Source organism: Gopherus evgoodei, unplaced genomic scaffold (genome assembly GCF_007399415.2).
Source record: "Gopherus evgoodei ecotype Sinaloan lineage unplaced genomic scaffold, rGopEvg1_v1.p scaffold_68_arrow_ctg1, whole genome shotgun sequence".
Classification (NCBI taxonomy): domain Eukaryota; kingdom Metazoa; phylum Chordata; order Testudines; family Testudinidae; genus Gopherus; species Gopherus evgoodei.
The window spans coordinates 322,865-327,635 of NW_022060089.1; the positions used below are offsets into that span (position 1 = coordinate 322,865).

General features: G+C 46.0%; 1 pseudogene; it reads left to right on the forward strand.

Moving 5' to 3' along the window:
• The first annotated feature begins 1,072 nt into the window (after positions 1-1,072).
• On the forward strand, positions 1,073-1,942 carry LOC115643711 (annotated as a pseudogene).
• The last annotated feature ends 2,829 nt before the right edge of the window (positions 1,943-4,771 follow it).

A 4,771-nucleotide genomic window follows, 5' to 3' on the forward strand; every position in this document is an offset into this window, starting at 1 on the left:
TTTGCAATGGGTTTGTGCTATTAACTCTTCGCTCAGTGAACAGTTGTATGATACTGTCATTAGGTAACTGAGGAGCAGCTGTTTCTAACACTTACATTCAGGGTCATGAACAAAATCCCTCTGCAATCCCTGTGCAAGACAAGTCAAGAGAGAACACTGGGCTGTGTTTCAGCATAGAGCTGAGGTGCAGAGGCAGAACAATTTCGTCAGCTACCTGGTGTTGGGAGCAAATTTCCCTCTGCGGATGTTTTTTTAATGTTGCTGAGTACCTGTAAAGACATTTCCCTTTCCTGGTACAACATTATGTGACTTTGTGTTATGGGCAATGGGCATTTATTAGCTTTGAATTGGTAACTTAATTCCTTTAACTCTTTCGAAAAAAACCCCTTGCAGTGATACAAGACTTTATCCTTTTACGTAAGGATTGTCTAGTTTGGCCGATGTACATAGCAGAGGGGCATTGCTGGAATATGATGATGTATATTACATTGGTGGACGTGCAGGCGAATGAACCAGTGATGGTGTGGCTGATCTGGTTGGGCTCTGTGATGGTGTTGCTGGTGTAGACGAACTGGGTGTTTATATGGGTTACCAGAAAGTCTAATTACGGCAGTGAGGATTGTTTTTAATAAAGTATAGGAAGGGATCTAAACTTTCCTGATTTACACCACAAAATATGTGTAAGTGCTGGATGTCAGGAGGAAACTTTCCCTGGAAGCAGGTTATCTCATAGCTGTCTATTGAAGGGCTTCTTCCACCTTTTTCTCCAGCATCGGAAACTGGCTACTGAGCTAGATGGAATACAGGTCTTATCCAGTCTGGCAGTGCCTATCTTCCCATCAGTGGTAAAAATCCAAGACTATGTTTTTGATGATTTTCCTTGAGATCCTGAGAGTCTCTAGACTTGCACTGAGAGCAGAAAGATGTCTTGTTAAATATAATCTAGTTTCCTGTTCTTTTTTCCTTCAGGAAGGAAAGTTGAAAACTCCTGGGACCTGCCCAGTACATTATGTCAGCTGTCAATGACACCAAATCCAACTCTGCAGAGTTACTTCTCACCAGAATACCCGGGATGGAAGACATTCATCTCTGGATCTCTATCCCTTTCTACTTAATGTATGTTATTTCGATAGTAGGAAATTCAGTCATTCTGTTCATTATAAAAGCAGATTCAAGCCTCCATGAGCCCATGTACATTTTTCTTTCCATGTTGGCCATCACAGACCTTGGCTTATCGGTAACCATCATGCCAACGATATTGGGTATATTCTTGTTTAAATCTAGAGAGATCAGCCTTGATGCCTGTTTTGCTCAGCTGCTTTTCATCCACTCACTTTCATACATTGAATCGTCTGTGCTCTTGTTGGTGGCCTTTGACCGCTTTGTCGCTATCTACAATCCTTTAAGACATGCGTCTATCTTAACCCTCCCAAAAATAGCCAAGATGGGACTGGTGTGTGTGCTAAGGGCAGTGGCCTTAATATTCCCACTCCCCTTTCTCCTGAAACGGTTCCAATACTGTCGAGCTAATGTCCTTTCCCATTCCTACTGTGTGAACCGAAAGGTCATGAAGTTAACTTGTTCAGATATCACAGCCAACAGCATCTATGGCTTATCTATTGCACTCTTAACTGTGAGGCTAGACTCGCTACTCACCTGCCTCTCATTTTATGATCCTCAGAGCAGTGCTGAGCATCACATCCCACATGGAGTCCCTCAGGGCCTGAACACTTGTGTCGCTCACCTCTGTGCTGTCTTGCTTTTCTACACACCAAGGCTTGGCTTGCCTGTGATACACAGATTCGGGAATAGCTCTTCTCACTCGCTTCAGATTTTCCTGGGATATGTCTACCTGCTGGTCCTGCCTCTGATGAATCCAATCGTGTACAGCGTGAAAAGCAAACACCTTCATGTGAGGATAATCAGGATTTTCCTCAAGTGACAGGTCAGTTCATCACCTGGCTATGGCACTGGTGACTTAGAAGACAAAAAACATGGACCACAGCCATCTATTCCATCCTGGACCTTTCCAACTGAGATGATATGAGCTACTTATCTCCACTTTGTAGAGAGGTTTAGATGAGGTTAAACCCTGGCACAATGTGAGATGGATATCCTGACCCGCTGGTGAGGGAGGACAGTGCAATGGGGGAAGGAGACCAAGGGAGGCAGTGAGATGAACAAAGTTCTTGTGTTTCTGGAGAGACAGGGGACTGGTGGGATGTTGGCCCATGCTGCTGTGACTTCAGAATTCCTGTTGATGCCGTTAATAAAGAGAATGGATGCGGCTATTGTTTCCCGTTAGACCTGGCCTGTCACTTTCCTGGCTCTGGTTAAAAATCTACATGCCATGAAAAAAGCTGCAGAGCCATGATCAAAGCTCTTCTGCAGTCGCAGTCCTGGCCCTTCCTGAGCAGTCTGGGCACTGGGTGATCCATGAGCGTGGCACCATGTGTGGTCAGAGGCTATTCAAGGACCGCGGACACTCACCTTCCCCGACGCCCTCAGAAAGGTGCTTGTGACTGAGTCATGTCAGAAGCATGATTAATGCAGGAGCCCTGGGAGGCCATTCTTCCCCCTGAGGCACCACCACGTGCTCCTTCACTTCCCTCATATCCTTGACTCTGCCCAGGCTGGAAGCTGGAGCCTTGCTGTGTTAAGAGCTGGCCAGACAGCCCTGATGTTCCACCTTCCCTGGGCAGGAAGGTTAGAGGACCCAAGAACAGCCCCCAGCCTGTCTTTCCACCCACCAGGACACACCACAATTAAAGGTGCAGAGTCTGGGGCTCCCAACAGTGGCCTGGGCTCCTTGGCCAGTTCTTACCACAGTCCAGCTCTGGCCAGGCTGGGGACCACGCTTGAGGTAAAGAGAAGGAACAGAGGGAAGGGCCTCAGGAGAAGGGGAGGAACAGGATGGTGGAGGTCTAAGGGGAAAATGAGGAGCAGGGGATGCAGCATCCCTGAACCATTGCAGATCCCTGCAAGGAGGTCACTGGGGGAGGACAGGGCTGAAGGGTAGAAGAAGCACTTATCTATGGCCCAGATTATTGTAGCATCTGAGGACCTCTTGACCTTTGACATATTTATCAGTACAACACCCCATGCTGTAGGGCAACGTTATTAACACCACAGGAAAGATTCAAAGACCAGAAGGAACCACTGTGATCACCTAGTCTGCCTGCCTGTGGAGCATGGGCCAGAGACCTCCCCTGAAATAACTCCTAGAGGAGAACTATTGGAACAACCTCCTGCCTTGATTTAACAGTTGTCAGTGATGGAGAATCAACCATGGCCCTTGAAAAATTCTTTCCATGGTTAATTACCCTCATTCTTAAAAAAAAATAATACACCTTAGTTTCTTTCTGAATGTATCTAGATTCATCTTCCAGCCATTGGATCATGCTATAAATGTGTCTGCTAGACTGAAGAAACCATTGTTAAATGATTGTTCCTCATGTAGGTACTTACAGACTTGGTCACGTCACCCCTTAACAATAACACTTCTTTCTGTTAAACTAAATAAATTGAGCTTCTTCAGTGGATCACTCTCAAGCAGGTTTTCTAATCCTTTCATCATTCTCTTGGTTGTTCTCTGACTCTTCCCCAATTTATCCACATCTTTCTCCAACTTTAGGCAATAGAACAGGACACAATATTCCAGCAGTGCTCCCAGCTGTGCCAAATACCCATGCAAAATATCATCTCTGCTCCTACTCGAGATTCCCCTGCTTATACTTCCTGGATTACACTGGGTTTTTCAGCCATAGCACACCACTGAGCTGCAAGTCTTTTTCAGAGTCACTGCTTCCCAAGTTTGGGTCCCCCATTTGGCAAGGATGGCCTGCATCCCTTGTTCCCAGAGGTAACCTTTAAATTGAGCCATATTAAAAGAGATATTGTTGAGGCACAGAGGGATTAAGTGAGTTGCCCAAAGTCACAGAAGAAGTCTGTGGAAGAGCCTGGAACTGAAGCCAGTTCTTCTGAGTCCCAAGCCAGCACTTAAAGCTCTGAACCATCCTTCCTATCTGGGACTAGTGGCTGGAGATGGGGCATCTGGCAGCTCAGCATGCTGAGATTGCCAGGAACCCCAGGAATCCAACTCCTGTGAGATCACTAAAGAGGAGCCCAAGAACAATTCCTTTTCCAGATGATAATGCTGTGTCATGCTTTCTCCCAAATCTATGGAGGGGCAAATCCATCATCCAGGATGCAGAGCATGGTCAGAGTTGGTAAGCAACACCACATGAACTCCAGATGTGATTCAAAATCAGCATGTAGGCCTGTAAGTGACCACCTAAGTCAATGAGTCCAGTCCTTTTCTATGGCACGCGACCCTGGCATATTGTTTGGTGCATAAGCCTTTGCAAGCAGGGGCTAAATGAAATCCCCCTGACAGCTAGCTGGGAGTGGAAGAGACTTTAGAAGCAAACGGTATTTACATCAACACACCTAATCTTCCTAGATACTCAGCAGATAGTGGTGTTGCTCAAAGTGATCTACTTTGGCTGATGCTGGGTTACAAATCACCGTCGTACTGAATTCAGGGGTAGGGAAATGTTGTTATCAATGTTATTTTCTTTATTGTAAGAACAAAGCTGAGGAGAACTGTGCTTAACCTCTCCCAAATGAGGGAGTCACACTCAGCTGAAAGGACCTTCAGCTAGGGAAACATTCCCCTTTAACAGGCAAACAACTTGGAATATCCTTTCCCCGTTCCAGCATACATGGCTGTTCAAGGACAATTGCTTGGAGATTGGGATAGCTCCCTTAA